This window comes from Orcinus orca, chromosome 5 (assembly GCF_937001465.1).
Source record: "Orcinus orca chromosome 5, mOrcOrc1.1, whole genome shotgun sequence".
Taxonomy (NCBI): Eukaryota; Metazoa; Chordata; class Mammalia; order Artiodactyla; family Delphinidae; genus Orcinus; species Orcinus orca.
The window spans coordinates 7,284,455-7,303,709 of NC_064563.1; the positions used below are offsets into that span (position 1 = coordinate 7,284,455).

The following is a 19,255-nucleotide window of genomic DNA, read 5'->3' on the forward strand; positions in this document are numbered from 1 at the left end:
ACTGCACGTTTTATCCCAAATTAAAAATTATATTTTGAAGATCTCAGTTGCGCTTTTCTAAGTATTTCTGGCCTCTTTCTGGCCGTGTCTTCAGTCTGAGACACTCCCAGGAAAGTTCATAGATATTATTTTTGTCTCATTCAGATTTTAGCATTTTATTGCATATCCTAGGAGGAAGGTTAATACAGATCTATGCATGGGGGATACACATCAAACCCTGGACCTGAAAACAGCAACCAGGGAAGCCCAGTGCAATGGTAGGAAAAACAACCGATCAGGAATTTGACATCCTGTCGTCTACATTTGTCTTCTCTTAATTGGCTGTGTGTCCTTGGGCTCTTCATTGAACTTACAGGTTCCAGAATCATCTCATTTAAAATAACTAGCCATTCCTTACAGCCACGTTGTAAGGATTATAAACTACAACATGTAAGCAATTGGATTATAAATTCTATAGTGAATGAAACAGAAAGGTCATTTTTACTTTGTGGGCTAAAACTGAAGTTACAATTGTTTCATTCTTCAAATGTTAAATTACTTCTTAAGAAATACAGAAGTTTGAAAATATCTCTCTTTTTAAAAAAAAGTACTTATAGGGATCTATAAGTTGAAAGCATCTTTGTGCATCTTAGTGTATCTTTGTGTTAAGATCTGAGGTGCCCACTCCTGGTAAATCTTTACCTTTTACCTTTTAAAAACAGCAGGAACCACTTGTCCTTGGCAAAGCTGATTTATTAAAAACTCTCGGCCTCTTTAAGTCTATTGCTGCTGCTGCTAAGTCCCAAAGGAACTTCAGAGAAACCCAGTTATAAATTAAATTTTCAGGCAGCTTTGAAAAAGCTCTTTCATAAGACTGTGTCCCTTCCATGTCTCCAGGACTCACAGAGCTATTTAGAGCATTGGCCTGAGCATCATGGCTTTCCCACTGGGTGCTTTTTCTTCTTCAAAAACAGTTCTAGGACAGGGCCATTCAGCTTCCCTGCCAAAGGAGATATATCTGGGACCTGATGAGCTTGAGTTGGGCTGCCAGGTCGTCCCTGTGTGAGGAGTTGGGTCTGGAGCACGTCCTCTGAGTGTGCGTTTGGGCCATTTCATCCCTCAGTTTCACTGGCTTCTACTTCTTGAATAGAGCCCGAGGCTCTGTCAGAAATTCTCAGAAAGGAAAACTTGAACAGAAAGACCAAACAAGAGATACTGAGTCTGGCTGTTCGAGATTTCAGGAGAAAATGAGCCGTTAAGAGCACAGGAATCTATTGAAGCAGTGTGTTTCTTTGGCAGGCTTTTAAAAATAAAACTTCAATATTGGGTCATTTCGGGACTCTGAATTGACTTTGATATTCCAGAGTTTCATCTGTGGATGGAATGAAGGGTATGGGACTGAGAAAAAAGAGAAATCATTATAAAAGGGTCCATATTTCTCTGGACTTCTTTTCTTGATAAACAAGGAAAAACAAATTAATAAAACTCACTTTTCTATCAAATTCTCCTAGACATGGAAAATTTGACTTTGAAAGTATAGGAAGAGAAAGTTGATTTTAGCTATGACAAGTAGATGTGTACAATAACCTCCAATAATCAGAGAGGTACTTGTATGTCTGTGGAATACTGTGAGCCCCTCAGAGGATTGTTGTAAGTTAGGACTTAGAGAAGTATAAGAAATCATTCTGTCCATTTTATAGATTGTACAGTTGGAAAAACCAAAGGCCAGAATATTGAGTTGACTTTTTCAAGGTCTCTAAGCTGTTGAAACAGATAAGAGGACTGAAAACCAGGCTCCTAAGTCCCAACTTAGTGTTTTTACTTAACGTATCACATGACCTTCCCTAAGGGAAATTAATTCCGAGACTTGCATTGGTATCAGCTGACAGTTTTCAGCTAGGACAACTGGTGACTGAAGTTCTACACACAATGTAGACGTTAAGGTTGATACCAGTACTAAACTCCTTGCTAGATTGCCAGTAGTATAGATCGCTAGAACCTAGAAACATATTTCAAAATTGAGAACACCTCAAAGGCAGCGCTCTTGTAGTAAGTTTTGAAGGGGGCGGGGCAGGGGGAGTAGTAGATAATCTCCGCCGAGTCTGTTTCATCAAATGCCACCTATTGAATGCAGAGTTTGAGGAGAGGGTTAAGCATGTGCAAAGCATCAAAGGACAGAATGTGATGGGGAGGGTATGATTCCAATTAAATCAACTAAAATCGTCCACGTGGCCCCAAAGATGAGACAAGAAACCTATTAATGTTAGGAAAGCTCTACAAGTCTTAGGTATCGCTCAATAAATGTTGAATAAATACATGGATGAAGTGCTTAAGACCAGACACATTTTTTTTTTATCACCTTAACAAGAAAACAAAGGTAGAAACGGGATTCTCTAAGATGGTCTAAGTTGCAGCTTCATTAAGAGCATTTAGAATAACTTCTACATTTTGAAAAAAATGAAATTTTAGGTTGCCTTTTCGCCAGTGCCTGATCCCTCTACAAAGCAGGATTCGTATCCTAAGCAACTACTTCCCTAAAACCTGAGAAATGGAAATTCACATGACTTGAAGAGGAAATGAATAAGTGGAATTAGATTTGAGCACAGCCTTAGAAGCTGGTTCTTGTGATTTGGAAAGCTTGCCTTGTAGCAACCTCTGAATTTCAGGTTATTTGCAAAAAAAATCAGTATCGTCCAAATTCCCCCATTTTAACTTTATGATTATACCCTGAAGATTTTGGAGCACACCAGCCGCTTCATCACTTTGTGACTGATGAAGTCTATTAGCCATGGAATAAAATCCTTGATGTAGCCCAGTTGCCCATAAATCGCTTGACGTACATATCTCATATAAATGTCATCATTTGTTTTGTATCGCTTTCTGCAACCATATACATTTCTCAAAGTATTAATAGGCACTAATGAGCTTATAGAAACTAAAAGTAGCAACTGCATTAATCATCACCACTAATAGAAAGTCTCAAAAATCAAATTTGTTCATCCCTTTCCATTCATTGTAGTCACTGTTTATCAGGCCCCTTGCCCTTTTTATTACATTTCACTATAATTTATTTCAGCATTTCATAAATCACCACTTTTGCCATAGCCCTGGAAATTTAGGACAGTAGAGGGGCAGAGGAGCAAAGGAATTGGAGAGAAAGGTAATTCCTATGACTTTGTTCTTAAGTCATTTTGGGTTTTACGATCTTTATATCCTTTCTTTCCTTTTACAGTTATTTGTTGTTACCTCTTCTGCAGAGTCCTATTCTCTGTATTAATTAGCTAGAGTAATTGTGATGAAATATACTTTCTCGAGCATCCCCATGGCCACAGATCTCTCTATAGGTGAAATGAACCTACCCATTCATTTTACCTTCTTCCCACTACGTTTCTCAGGATGACTCGTTGAGGAATGGCTATTTGGTTTTATCATGGATTTAAGGAGAATGACATTGTACCAGGCATGCTATAAATTGCACACTACATTTGGGTTGCATTACTAGAGTATGACATTCAAGCCAGAACTTGAAAAGATGGGTACATTTATTCATAGTCTATGGATCTCTGCATAGTCTAGCTACTGTACTATTTTAGAACACAGTACTTACACCCTGCATCCTGGCCCGTATTCACCTTTTTCAAGCCTGCCAAACCTCATTTTCAATGCAAAACACTGCCTCTGGGATCCATTGTCTCCCTCCAAATCTATGTTTTGATGTAAATTGAATCTGAAAGTGGTAAAGGTTGCAGTCCTTTGGGGAACCCATTCCTTGTGCGGAGGGAGCTGTGGAGGGCTGTGAAAGTTTTTCTGTGTCCACGTGTGATTCACAGGCATACTTTGAGAGGCGGAGAGATAAAGGATCACACACATAACATTGAGAGCATGCGGTTTACTTTTTATTGGGCCTACATGTACTTTTAAATTCTGTACCTAGAAGTATCTGAAGATGGATGCATGGCAAATTTATTCTTATCAGGTTTATTGGGATATCAGGTCCGTTCATGCAACTTTAAGCCTTCTCTTAGATTCCTATATAATAAGGTTTCAGGAGGTAGTCTCTGAGCAGGTTTTATCCATTTCCCAAGCAGAGGCTTATTTTTTCTGCATCAGCAAACTTGTCATGGTAATCAACTTTTTTGTCCCAGCCATCAATCACTCTTGATTACAGCTGGCTAGAAGTTCTGTTCTGTTGATCAGCTCATCAGTGCACATAATATTACACCTGGAGGTCAGCACAAATCATCCCTCCAAGGGAAAAGCGTTTTCCTTCAAGGCTTTTGTCCATGGTTTTATCGTTTACATTTGGGTCTCATTGACTTGTCATGCCTATCTTTGGCTCAATCTGCTCCATCAGATAAAAGATGCTCCCCAAACAGTGCTCAAAGTCTGGTTGATAATTTTTACTATATTGTTCTTAGTATCGCGCTTTTGCCTTCTTCATTCCAAAGAGTAGTTTATGATCTATTGTTTCCTTATTTTTGTATTAACGTTTTCCCATTCTTAATGCAGTTATGGTAGAAATTGAAATCATATGAATGATAATTCAATGAATATTCAGTGCTGCTGTAAAAAAATAGTTTAGCACATGTTTTACTAGAATGTTTGCAAGTCTAATTTTGTTGATTTGCAATGGTTTCGTAAGTTAGAGTTTTTTGTTTTCTGTTTTGGCTTGGGCTAGAGAATATTTATCTTTAATTTTCAGTTTATTTTAAGTAACACGAACTAGCTATCTTCATGGTTTAAAAAGCATTGAGAAGTAAACGTTTTTAAGTCAGTTGCTCAGTCACCATTACTCTTAGCTGTGTCTGTAATATATATTCTTTTAGTAACGTATAGTTGATTTACAATGTTCTGTTAATTTGTGCTTACAGCAAAGTGCTTTAGTTATTCATGTATATATATATATATAATATATATATGTGTGTTTTAATAATCTTTTCCATTATGGTTTATCTCAGGATATGGAATATAGTTCCCTGTGCTGTACAGCAGGACTTTGTTGTTTATCCATTCTGTATGTAATCACTTGCATCTGCTAGTCCTAATTCCCAGTCCATCCCTCCTCAACCCCTCTCCCCCTTGGCAACCACAAGTCTGTTCTCTATTGTAATATTTGTTATATGCAGTAAAAGGAATTTTTATTTCTCTAATCCAACTCATATTTCTTAAAACAGTAGCATTTTCAGAGTAGTACTAGAGCAATGTTTCCATGGTAAAATATTTATTGATTTCATAAAGTATTGAAAATAAATATCTGATTAAATAAACATTTAATATATCCTCTGTGTATTCCACAAAGACACTCTTTCTATTTCTTGTATTTTGTTGTATTTTTATTACTTTATAAAATCCAGAACAGTAATTTAGAAAAGCATAAAGAATATTTAACTTTTAGAGTACACAATTATAAAGAAAACTCAAAAGAATGTGGAAGTACAGAATAATATGGATTTAATTAGAAATCATGCCTCTTTATCAAAAGGTTGAATTAACAAAAACTCAAATTTCTTCTATGGCTGGACTTCCTAGGATAATGATATATTTCTATCTTTTAATGTATTATTTTATTTTTTTGTTGGGAATCTTTTTTCTGTTTTTCTTTTAAATTTTTATGAAATATAGTTGATTTACAATGTTGTGTTAGTTTCAGGTATACAGCAAAGTGATTCAGTTACGCATATATATATTTCTTTTTTACATTCTATATGCCATTATAGGTTATTACGAGATAGTATAAATTTCTATTTCTGAGTGAAATAAGACAACAAAGAGAGACTGCTGTTTTCATTTGATGCCGGCATTTAGACATTAGTGGTTCTTACTTTAATCTATGAAACAAAACAAGGGCAAATGGCATCAATTAATGAGACAGCAACCCACGCAGAAACATAGAAACCACACAACACTGAATGGGATTTGGTTTTGAAAATCTGAGCCGAAAGCTCAAACTGGTTCTCTGCTATATCTGTGGTCTCAAATCTTCCCAGGATGGGAGCCAATCAGTTTTGTCAAGGGGTGCTTTGTCATTATGCAGGTTTAACAATTAACATAATATTTTGCTGCACCCACTCTTGCTTCTCCTTATTGGCAGTCAGCAGACTGGATATTTTCATGAAGAGTCAAAATTCTATAGTTCATCTCTTCTTGGCCCAGAGAGTCTAGTCAAATAGTTTGCCACAAGAAACTTGTCATCTTAGCCAGCCATATGATTTTTATACTTTTAAACAGTAGCCACAGGATATGACCTAATGCCTAACTTTGCAAATCAGCCCAACATAAGTGGCCAAGTGTGTATACTCATAAAACACTCAGATTGTCTAGAAAATGTATTACCATTTATTGCAGACTGATTTGAAATGACTGAGAAGAGTTTCTCTCTCTCTCTCTCTCACACACCCCTCCCCCTCCTGCTCCCCCCCCCCCCCCCCCCCCGCTCCACCTCTCTCTCTCTCTCCAGTTTTTCTCCTGTGGATATGTTTACTTACATTGTACTCCTGTTAGGACTTTACCTGTTGGTAGAAAATGTGATGCAGATTTTGGGAAGTGACACATTTTGGTGGGATCCTGTTACTAACATTTCGACCTCTAACTTGAAACATGTTGCCAGTCTTTAAATTGAGAAAACGCTAAGAATTAAAACTCCATGGAAACATATTTGACCATAGGTCTTTCATGTAGAGAATCCAGTTTCTTCTGTTTTTAAACAAATTCCTAGGCCACTGGAAAAGCTCAAAAGAATGAAAGTTAACGTAGTCCTACCTCATGAAGACATGTATCCTCTACAAAAGCTTTCTCAATTCTAGTTTACAGAATAATGGCTTCAGTATCTGGAGGTGAAGGAGGAGAGTAAGTTGTCTATATAGATTTTAAGGTGATGTCCATAGTTATATCTCCAGCTGAAATCTCTTCCTCCACTTCATACTCCCGTATCAACTCCCGTATCAAGTGACCACTCAGTGTGGTCACTTGATGAGCAAATAGATACCGCAACCTAAAATGTTCAAAACTAAAGGCCAGGGGCTTCCCTGGTGGCACAGAGGCTAAGAATCTGCCTGCCGATGCAGGGGACAGGGGTTCGAGCCCTGGTTCGGGAAGATCCCACATGCCGCGGAGCAACTAAGCCCATGCGCCACAACTACTGAGCCGACATGCCACAACTACTGAAGCCTGCACACCACAACTACTGAGCATGTGCTCTAGAGCCCACAAACCACCACTACTGAGCCCATGAGCTGCAACTACTGAGCCCGCGCACCTAGAGCCCGTGCTCCGCAACAAAAGAAGCCACTGCAATGAGAAGCCCGCGTACCACAACGAAGAGTAGTCCCTGCTCACCACAACTAGAGAAAGCCCGCGTGCAGCAATGAAGACCCAATGCAGCCAAAAATAATTAATTCATTAATTAAAAAAATAGAAACTAAAGGCCACCGTTCACTTGCCCAAACCTGCTCCCCAGACAGCATTTCTCTGATAATGGCAATTCCGTCTTTCTGGTTCATCTGATGAAAATATTGGGATCATCCTTTCTTCCTGTCTCACACTCTCTGTCCAACACTACACACAACATGTTAGGTCTACCTCCAGAATATATCCAGCCATAAAAAAGAAGGAAATCATGCCATTTTCAGCAACACAGATGTACCTAGAGATGATCACACTAAGTGAAGTAAGTCAGACAAAGACAAATAACATATGATATTGGTTATATGTGAAATTAAAAAAAAAATGACACAAGTGAACTTATGTACAAAACAGAAATAGACCCACAAACATAGAAAACAAATTTCTGGTTACCATAACGGAAAGGGGGGAGGGATAAATGAGGAGTTTGGGATTAACAGATACACACTACTATATATAAAATAGATAACCAACAAGGACCTCCTGTAGAGCACAGGGAAATCTACTTAGTATCTTGAGACATATATATATATATATATATATATATATATATATATATATATATATATATAAATATATATATGTATGTGTGTGTGTGTGTGTGTATATACATGTATATGTGTGTGTAATTGAATCACTTTGCTGTATACCTGAAGTTTCACACACTGACACAACATTGTAAATCAACTACACTTCAACTAAAACAAACAAACAAAATATATCCAGAAACCAATCGCTTTTCACCACCTTCCTGCTACCACTCTGGTCTTACTCACCATCAGCTCACATCTGGAATATTATAAACACCCCCTTAATCATTCTCCCTGCTTCTACTCCTTTTACTCATCATTTTTAAAAGGCAAGTTGAGATCAGGTGGCTTTTCTGTTAAACACTCTTCAGGGGTGGTGCATTTCATTTAGATCGAAAGGCAGAATCCTTAGACTGGCTGCACAGCCTCTGAAATGTGGCCTCCAGCTGCCCTCCTGGCCTCACCTCCTCCCACTTCATCCTCTGCAGCCACATGGGCCTCCTTTGCAGGGCCGGGTCTAGGGTGAGGCACCCGAGTCACAAGCAGAATTTAAGTGGGGGAGAAAAAGCTCAGTCGTCAGAACAAATAATAAATGCAGTACGAAAGAGTCCAAAATGGCACACTGCGGCCCACAGGCTGGCCGCCTGTTTTCGTAAATAAATTTTTATCGGAACCGGGTGAATGAGGCAGGGTTGGACCATGTAGTGTCAGATCCTGTCCTATTTCAGATGTTGATATTTTGTTCACCTTGGATTTCTTTATGTTGCATGGACTTTAATGTTTACAAAATGTTGCATTAAAATAGCATTCTTCTTGCTTACTGAGTCTTTTAAGATCCCCTTACATTTTTCTCCTGAGGCAAATATTTCACTCACCCCAAACTAATTCCAGCCCTGTCCTGACCCTATCTTAAATACACCAGGCTCGCTCCCACCTCTAGGCCTTTGCACGGGCTCTTACTTCTGCCTGGAACACTCTTTCCACAGATTTCTACGTGGTCTCTTTCTTCAAACTTTGACCCAGTGTCACCACCCCTTGATGCTGACTCTGACTACTATATTTAGGATTTCAACACCTGTCATTTCGCCTCTCTGTACCTGGCGGTTTTTCTCCTAAGAACTAATTACCTTGTAATATACTACCTAATTTACTAATTTACTATGTTTATTGCCCACTGCCAATTAGACTGTAAGCTCTTTGGGGGACAAAGATTTTTGCCTGTTTGCCTTTGTTTTATCTAGGTACTTACTTAGAGCAGTACTTGATATATTGTGCTTAATACGTATTTATTGGGTGCATAAATTAAAGACTAAATGAATATCATGATACTTACCAGTTATATATATCCAAACTTTATTTCACCCAGGCTTGGGAACATCTCAACCCTCTCCCAATTTGTCTTTCCTCCTCAAATCATAAAAAGCCACATCCCGGGCTTCCCTGGTGGCACAGTGGTTGAGAGTCCGCCTGCCGATGCAGGGGACACGGGTTCGTGCCCTGGTCTGGGAAGATCCCACATGCCGCGGAGCGACTAAGCCCGTGAGCCACGGCCGCTGAGCCTGCGCATCTGGAGCCTGTGCTCCGCAACGGGAGAGGCCACAACAGTGAGAGGCCCGCATACCGGAAAAAAAAAAAAAAAAGCCACATCCCATGATAAGAAATGGAGACATTCTTAGAAGAGATGCAAGAGGATACCTTTGCCCCAGTTCATCCTTGATGAATGAATAGCTTTCCTCCTGTGAGCTTACTTCATTTTCTGACATCACAGTATTTGGTCTGTCCGTGGACATTAGGTAGTTTCACACTGGATCCAGGCTTTTCTTGGTATCTTGACACCAAACACATTGTTGGGGTCCTCCATCATGTGCTGCAAAAGCAAATAAGATGAATAACCAATTATGCAAACTCCCACGTGTCCACTAGGGCAATAGTAAAATGAAAATGCGCTGGATTTCTAGGTAAGGTGTCACTGTTGGGTCACAGGAAAATTTAGGATGATCAGGGGCTTTGGCAGTGCCCTTGGAGAACAGAGAGGGTATATTTGTTACCATAGTTAATGCAGTTCACGCTCCCTGTTGTGACTGTGGACAATCCAGGCTACTTCCCTGATCCCAATTTAAGCCCTACCTGCTCTACCACAGACTCAGGTAGATCAGTAATACAGACGGCTGTGTATCTAAGTAAACTTGGGGTAACAGTGATGGGATGGGGTCAGGGAAAAGCAGGACCACAGATAGGCATGAGTAGCACCACCTTTTTTCCTTTGCGTTTGTTGACTCGTGTGGACCAGAAAGCACATGAGGGAGTGTCTAGTTAGAAGCACATCATGGGTTACGAGAGTTTCTGGTCTCCTAGTCAAATTTCAATTACTTAGATGATAAGTGTTTCTCCGTTACATACAAAGCCAAACTGAAAGGCCAATCACAAAAATTCCCAGTGTGGATATACCTTTCCTTTTCTAATTTTCTACTCCTCAGAGCCATTTCCCATTACTCTTATTCTGATAGTTCTTTGAAGTGATTGGAAGTTCCACAGTCATCATTCTCCATGCCTAACAAAACAGGAACAGGTAGAAATGTAAATTATTCTATTGCATTTACTCTGACAGCTGCCATCAGATGAGATCTTCATAGATATTGCTCAGGCTCAGGTTTCTTCTGTCACTCAGTGGAAAAAGTAAGAAACTTCCTCATAACCAGGACTGAGTATTTTCTAAGATTTGTTGGACTAAAGGCATGAGGATCAAAGCTGTGGAATGGTTCCGTGAATGCTTCACGCATTCGGTGTTCTAGAAGGTCACCATTAGCTGGCAAGTAAATGAATAAAAAGAAAAAAGACTGTATCAACTTTAATTGATACCTCGAGTAACAGGATTCTATAGGCAGGATCAGTGATGGCTACTGATTTTTCACTCTCTTGTTACATCCAGTTGCCTTATCCTATAGATGATTTAGCCTAAAGTCTTGGAGTCCTACATCCTAAGGAGACATTATCTGAAACATAGTCTCCACGCCTTTCTTCTGATCTCGATTTTACTTATGTGGAAAAGACAGTTGAGGCAGATTTTAAACACCTGGACCGTTTTTCCATAGGACTCCAAGTCCTCCCTAGAGGGGCAATTGCTCCAAAGCAAATAAAAACAAATGGCAGCTACATATTTCTTCTTCTGTAATGCTAGAAGGCATTAGGGGTGTCTTTCCTGAACTATTGCCTCAAAAGCCATCCATCACTGCAACAGTTTTCCCGTAGATTAAGGACCAGATTTGCATTCTAAATTAGTTCTTCCAACAGCTGCTGTAAAATAACTTGGCTGTAAGTTAGGAGTTTGCATTTGATCCTCTGCCAGTGAAGATCATAAAATTCAGCTTGGCAAGAGAATTTAGAGAAAGAGGTCTTCTCAGCACAGCTGTGCTTATTGGACTGAGTGGCATGTGTAAAGCTGGACCCCAGCTCTCTCTCCGGTCAGCACGTGAGGGATTGCTGCTGAGAAAAGATGAGTCTAGTCCCAGCTTCTCTGTGACAGAGCTGAACCACCTTTAGCTGGAGAATGGATGGAGGGTTATATTAAAGCTGCTGATGTAAACATCTTTGGGTGTTGATGGAGCAATCTGTTCAAGTCTTTGGATAATCCCTTGAGAAATCGCCAGAACCCAAGTGTCAGTTGTGCACCTGGCCCACCCTGGAAGTTCAGATGACAAAGGAGTTATTTTCCACGTTACTATCTGCTCCAACTTTGTGAAGGGAAAGTCTACGGGACTTGGATCCGGCTAATCCTATCTCAGTGCTTATTTGTTGTATAATTCTGTGCAAGTTTTTTTAACATCTATGCATGTCAGATTCTCACCTGTACAGTAAAGATGCTAACACTACAATATAAGATGTCTCTGAGGATTAAAGGGAGTATTATAAGCGAAGCAGCAGATTCATAGTAGGTATTTGGAGTTAATCTTTTTCCTTCTTATATCTGATACTGGCATAAAGGGAGTAATGTTTTTCATACTCGGTACCTTTTCAAAATCACAAGTTATGAGTCTGAGGCAAGGCTTGCTAGGTGCATACTTTGATCATTCTTCCTCAATTAGATAATTGATGTTGATTAGGCTCTGCCAATGTATATTCTATCCTTTTGGTCAGTTCTTTCTTCCAGTAAAGCTTTGAACGTGCATAGCCGTTACGTTGTTTTTTAAAATATAGATAGATGATATCAATTAATTCTGGGAGCAGTTTGTAGCTTGACTCAGTCACTGACAGGTTGATTCTGGGTTTTCTCTCACTTTCTAATCCTAAACCACAAGATCTTGTGTAATAAATGCAGGTTTGACCTAAGATTTTTAGAAAATGGTATCCAGTGAATTGCTGTTCAGGTGTCAGTTGACATGTTGAGTCATAGAGGTGCATAATAGGGGCACATCTATAGTTATACATAAATGTGTATACCATTGACAGATTCGTGAAACGTCTACTGCTAGAGGATTAGTGGAACAAACTAGAGTTTAAACGATTAGCGCACCAAAATGTACTGCAAAGAGAATCGGCCTTTATTTTCAAATACGAGACAGCGTGGGTGAAAAAAAAATAGGCATTTTCCAACTGGCAAGCGATCGCCTGGTACACAGTTTTCTAAGTGGGGAAAAGTTTCTTGTGTCAGCAATTCATGTGACAGGCCAATGATGAAGTGACTTCCTCCACTCATGTGAAACGGGGAAGTGCTTATTTCTTAGTCCATTGGGAAGATTTAGAGCTGCAGTGTCCTGGGCGAGGGATACCTGTTCTCACTCACTGTAGGTTTGGGTAGTTCATCAGTAATTTCAGTGTGATGGCTTGTGGCCTTGTTTGTCACCGTAGCTTTATGCATAACTGGCCAATTTATGGCAGTGATTACATCCATCTTCACGGAATACAGACTCAGGGTTTGAGTCACAAGATCTTTAACCCTTGAATTTCTGGACCTGTAGGGGCCAGCTGCACAAACTCTCAGAAGTCAGAGGTTAGGGATATTTTGGAGTGCCAGATAATGAATTGTATAGGCTATCTGTCCCTGTCAAATGCTCTGATTTACTACCTTAAGTGTGCTTTCGAATACACAGTACCTAGAATACTTTCTGGCCATCTTAGGTGTTCAATAAGCACTGAATGAACTCAGTATGTGCTACAATGAATTGGTGAAGGATAAACAGAAATCTAAAGAAGAAAATGATGCTGGAAGTTGTTGAAAGTGTTTTTATTTGGAATATTTACTCAGAACATTGTACGATGGACCACTGACAGATAGAAACTTTTGTACATTTGCTGCCTACGTTTCAGATATGGGATATGGATGATTTAATTTTTAAAGCATTTTTCATTAGGCTTGGAGAATTTATATCAGAGCTATAGCCAGAAGGAAGCCCAAATGTTCCATTTTTAGGAATATCTTAAAATCTAATTATCAGAAATCTATATTTAGTTAAATGCGATGTTGAATAGACTGAAATTTTTGCAACATGTGCAAAATTCACCACTCTGTGTTCTCCTTCCCACTTACGTCTTTTCACGCCCACCTTCCCACTGCTGACATATTAGGATGGGCATATGAAATTGCTGGTTTTATAGGTCAAACTGGCCAAATGCTAACAATTTCGTACGATTCATACGTATGTGCATACAAATCCACTTTGGTTATTCAAACAGCAATCCAGCATGGGAGAAACACTTCATCTGAAAGCAGATCGCTCTTTTTTGCTGATTTTTTAAAAAACTGGAAATCTAGAAATCCCCTAAAAGCCTCATTACCTGCACCAAGTTCGATCTGTGTGTCATAATAATTACAGTGTCCTGAGCAGTAATAGATATAATGATCATGTATTGAGAATGTGATGTTTTTTAAATTCAGTCTCCTTTAATCCTTATGATGCCAAGCTCACCAAGGACAGGGACTGAGTCTGGTTTTTTTCACCTCTAGCCCTAGATCTAGCCCAGAGTTGAGTCCGTGGTACAGATTCTCACAACATTCGATGCAAGAATGAATGAACAAACAATCAAGGATTGTTACCTTGGCTTTGCTAATGAGAAGCTCAAGCTCTGGCTTGTACCTCCCTGTACCTTCAAGGAGTGGGGCTGGGATTGAACCAGGTCTTCTGACCACAGAATCCACACATGTCATTAGGTATAGTGCTTCCCTGCAGCCACCACAAAAGGGAAGATACATCTTTTGGCAGTTTGCACTCCAATTTTGTTCCCTGTTTTCTTGAAAGGTCTTGGGGAAATGTGACCCGTATCTGAATTACAAAGAAAATGAGAGAGTAGGAGTTGAAACTAAGTGTGATGTTAGTCAAGCCAACGTTTAATTAAACAAAAAAACCCAACAAAACCATCGTTTATTTTCCCACCAAAACTCTAAAGAAAAAGTAAATCTGAATTGTGTCTTTTTATGTAACTTAACAAGAGCTAGAATATTTGAGGAAGAAAAAAGGAATGTTTCTGAAACACTACATATCTTGTTCCCTGTTTCTCTAAAATATACTATGACCGTGGCAGCTAAGGGTTTAAACGGAAAGGTACCTCTTACAACATCCCTTTTCTCCATCCCTTCCTCTTGAGGCTCCCAAAGAAAGTCCTCAAGTCCCATCTGAAGAGAGATCCACCAGTGGGGAGGAAGACCAAGAAGCTGAGGATCATTTTCCCATGTCCTTCCACTCCTAGCTTGTAACCCAGCAGTTTTTATATTAGGTTGGGAAGATCTAGCTCCTTGCCAGTAAGGAAATCATAGACTAGTTGGCTATGCCTGCTCACAAATTTATTTACCTCTCCTATCTAGGTATCTATCTATCCATAAAGTCATATGTTGGTCCCTTTGGATGAGACTCAGGAATTCCTTCCTCCCCAATATCTTCTTCATTTCCTCTTTTCCTGTGTTCTCAGTCTTTAACACCTTGGAAAGCTCTTCTCTCTGCACTTCTGTCAGAGCTAGTCATCTGGTCACCTGGTCAACTCCTGCCATTCTGTTTTCCCTTAGGTGTAACTACAGCAGGAAAGGACAACTTCAGATCTTGCATCCCCTGGGCTCTGGAGGGGCACTTAGATTTCTCAAGTTCCTTAGAATGAAATGCCCATGAAACAAACTTTGTGTGCTCACGCTGAGGGGTTATGCTATTACGATAGCATAAACTTGTAAGTTATTATGAAAACATTCTTAACATCTCTTTTTCTAGGTTGCTAAGACTATTGATATATCCTCCTCCCATTAGCATAGCTGATTGGGGGCCGTTAGTGGAGGTTCCCAAAAGGGGATGAGTCTGAGGATTGCATAGAGAAAAAGCTAACCCTTCCACAAAAGGGTTACAGTGTGATAAAGAGTGAGTAGATGAAAGACAGGAATGGAGATTCCAGAATGTCTCACTCAAATTTAGTCTTTGTTCAAGGCACTGAAATTTTACTTTTTAAATTTGATTCTCACGAAGTAAAAAACAGCCTTTCCTATAATAATTTTGCAAATGAAGAAGCTGAGGTTTGGATAGTCACTTGCTTAAGGTCACACAGTCCATGAGTGGTAAGCCAAAATTTAAATACAAACTTAGTTTCATTCCATTTTACTTAGAAGAAGACGTATGCCTAATGTTTAGCTCATAGATTTGGGGTAATGATCTTCTGGGTTGTATTAAGATTTATACAGTGATTTATGGATTTTTTGAATTTACACACCCATTTCCAGCCAATGTTTCTTATCTTCTTCACTTGAAGTTAATGAAAAATGAATGAATGTTTACAAAAGGGACTTAAAATCGATAGATGAAATTCAGGTAAGACTGAAAAAAGAATCACAAGATTATCTTGCTGTGTTTCCTGGAAAGATTTATTTTTAAAGGCATGAGTAAATTATTTTAATTTTTAAGCTTTCTAAATGTGTGATGAGAAAGGGCAGTGAGGAAAAATGAAGAAACATAAAAGGCTGTCGATTAGAAAGGTTCTTGGGAAAAAAGTAGTGCATGGTATTTGAAGTGCATGATATTAAAATCGTGGGGAGTTTCATCAATCATTTGCAGGTCTCTTTAGGAAAGAGCGAGGTCTTTTGATGTATTCTGTCAAAGTTAAATAGAATATCAGAAACTAAAATTCTATTGCACTGTGGTAAGAAGACATTACCTGACTTTCATGAGAAAACCCTTGAGTCTTGGTTCTGCTTCTGGTTTCAGGTAGAGGATTTGGGAAAACTGGGTGTGCCAACCGTACCAGGAAAACAGTGATCTAGTAAGAACTGACAACGAATTATATTGAAATGGTGACTTGGGTCTGTTCAGATCTGTGGCTCAGCACGTCCCCTAGATGTTTCTTTACTCCAGGCTATCCAAAGAAATACTTAAAGAAGCTGAAAGAAAGACAAGTTACATTCTTGTGTCTCTTAAAATCAAGGAACTGTAGATTTTCAGAGCACTTTGGTGCTTCATTTAGGCAAATATTAGCTAAAAAAAAAATTTGCAGGCTTAATTAATTGTGCCTATCTGCTCACATGCCCTTTCTTCTTTACATTGGCCAGGAAGTCTCTGTTTATTAGGTTTAAAGCATAAGAAGAAGATAGATGCATTCATTAGTTTAATATAACTCTGGCCGTTGTGTAAATCAATCAAAAGTTATACAGCGGCTCTAATCATAGATAATTAAATGTTGCTTATGCAGCATCCGAAATATGTGTCCTTCATCCATTGGCGCATCTCTTCCAAGCAGTGATTCAGGAATCTAGGCCCTTCCATCTTGTGGTTTTAACATCTTTAATGTGGAGCTTCCAAAATGATTATGCTCAACTGAATCAAACAGGCAGAAGGGGAAGGAGCCTGGAAAACTGTGTCTGGGAAGTTTAGTAAACCCAGCTGGACATACTGCAGATGACTTCCACTCATCCTTCGTCACTCAGACACATAGCCACTTAAGTATAAGAGAAGTGTCACCTGGCTGCGGGCCAAAGAAGAATAAATCTCCCTGACATTGTGACCTGGAAACTGGCTAGAATATTACAAAAATTATTCTGTCTAGTTTCTGTGTTAAAAGATAGAGGATCATAGAAGAAAGTGGGAAATCTTCTCTATCACTTAGGTACTTTTTTTTTTTATCTTTTCTGTTCTTCCTAGATCTATTTTTTTCACTTTGCTAAATATCTGCATATTTAGCAGAAATATATTTGAAAAATATGCATATTTAGCAGAAAATATTTGAAAAATTCTGTCTGGTGTTGTGGAGGGATCGTGAGCCTTGGAGACAGAAAGACCTGGTTTCACATCTTTCCTTTGAGGTTTACTCCTGATGGACCTTGGGCAAATCACTTGAATATTATGTACCTCAGTTTCCTTATCTGTGAAATAGATACAGTAAAATCTAATGTTGAGGGAAACCACAAACCTCACATAAAGTCCCTTCAGTCATACATAGAATATATTAGCAGGCAAATATTTGCTAGCTATTTTTATCATTTTTAGCACCTGTGTGTTCTTTGCGCCTCGCCTGAAAATCGATGGAAAGGGTTTGCATTACTTATGTTAACTCTAAGCTACTGTAACAAATAAACCCTAAACTAGACAGACTTAGAAAACTTAGATGCTTCTTTTTCTTTTATATGATCTCTGCAGTGAGCATTGCTGGTTGCCACCAGCTTTACTCCACGTGGTTTTGGTGACTTAGCCAGCCATAGCCATTGCAGACACTGAGGAGATTGAATACCAGAGGATAGCCAATGTAAACTATTAATCTGTGGAGGAAAGCCTAAAGTTAATATACCTATGGATAATTAAGATCAGACTCTTTTTTAGTCTTTATCTAACAGTATACTTTCACAGTAACTAATAAATCATTTTGCTCGGTAACCTGACTATAACCTTTTGTACCATTGCAAAAGGTAGCTATTTTAGGGGTAGGGAACATTTCATACTGGTGGTGAAATGATTTATGTTGGGTGTATGAATAAAGTTAGGAGACTATTCGGGAACCTTGCTTTCACTTTTCTAGCTTGTTGCTTACTGTACCAGCTACATCACCTCTTCCTCAGAGCAGGAGTCCTCATGAGGATGTGAACCCCGAAATCTTGATCAAACGTAGAAATGTTGAAGATACATTAATAAGTGAATAAAGTATGTTATATAACAGTAAAGAGTGTGATCTCATTTTTCGTATGATAATATGTAATTATCATTCAGCCAATAGATATTGAGCACCTTCTATGACAGAAAAAGATTCCTGAAAGCCTGAAAGTAGTAATACAAGATAATTTGTTTATAGGTTATTCTACATTACTCCTTCTCTTTATTAAAGATTTAAGATTTTCAGATTTTCTACTCTATGGAATTTTTTTTAAAAGTGAAAGTATTTTAAGATAACTCATTGATGTTATTAAATTATTAACTCATCTTTGTACGTTTACAAATGATAGAATCGAAATGCAGGTCTGCTTCCAGATATCCACTTAAAATAAGGAAACATATATTAGTAGAATTAAATAAGATAATAGTGCCCAGTTCAGAATGATAGTGTCAGGAGGTTGAAGTTTGTGTCTGGAGGCCACCTGAATTGGCAACTCCATGACCAAGCATTCAGATCCATCATTTATTCCAGACCTTTCCAAAATCCATTGTTTCAATTAATTAAGCATTAAATTATCCTGTCCTATATCATAATCACCAACAATATGCATGTTGCAAAATCCAATGGACACCTCTATTCTCTCCTTTTCCCTGATGTGACAGCAACAGACAATAGTGATAACCATTCACTTCCAGAAGCTCTTATCTCTCTTGGCTTTCACAATACCAGATTCTTTAGGTTTTTGTCCTATTTCCATGGCCACATCTTCTTCATCTCCTTTTCTTGTTCCTCTTAGGCAGTGCCTATCTATATATTGGAATACCCCACAGCATAAACATGTTGAATACATAAATATTTAAATGAACAGATACATAAGCACATCAATAAATCTAATCTTTAACCCAAAGGCATCACATTCATAGAGCAAGTTTTAGGAAATGGGAGCAGAGGAGCTCATCCCTTTGAAGTTTGTTTGCAGGACTCACTCTGCAAAGGTGAAAACACTTCTTTGAATAAACAACCTCAGGGAACAGGGGCTCCAAACATTCCTTGTGGAAAACTGAAGTTTGGAATAATTTTGCAAACTCCATGCTTGATTTTTCTCTTGGTTTCCATGCAGCTTGAATCACTGAATCATTCTTGAAGTTCTTTTGCTGTTTTAACACATTAAATTAGTTCATTACAGCTGAATATGTAGTGGAAAATAGCATCTGTTTACACTGTAATAATATAAAAATTACTTACCAGTAACAGAATAAAGAGCAATTTGCAAAATCTAATCATATTTGTGCATTTGTCTG

The 19,255-nt window shown here is 38.6% G+C and overlaps 1 protein-coding gene across 6 annotated transcripts in view; it reads left to right on the forward strand.

The window, feature by feature from the left end:
* Window positions 1-19,255, forward strand: part of ZNF385D (zinc finger protein 385D) — a 940,592-nt gene that overhangs the window by 809,929 nt on the left and 111,408 nt on the right. The gene's annotated exons all lie outside the window — the stretch shown is intronic.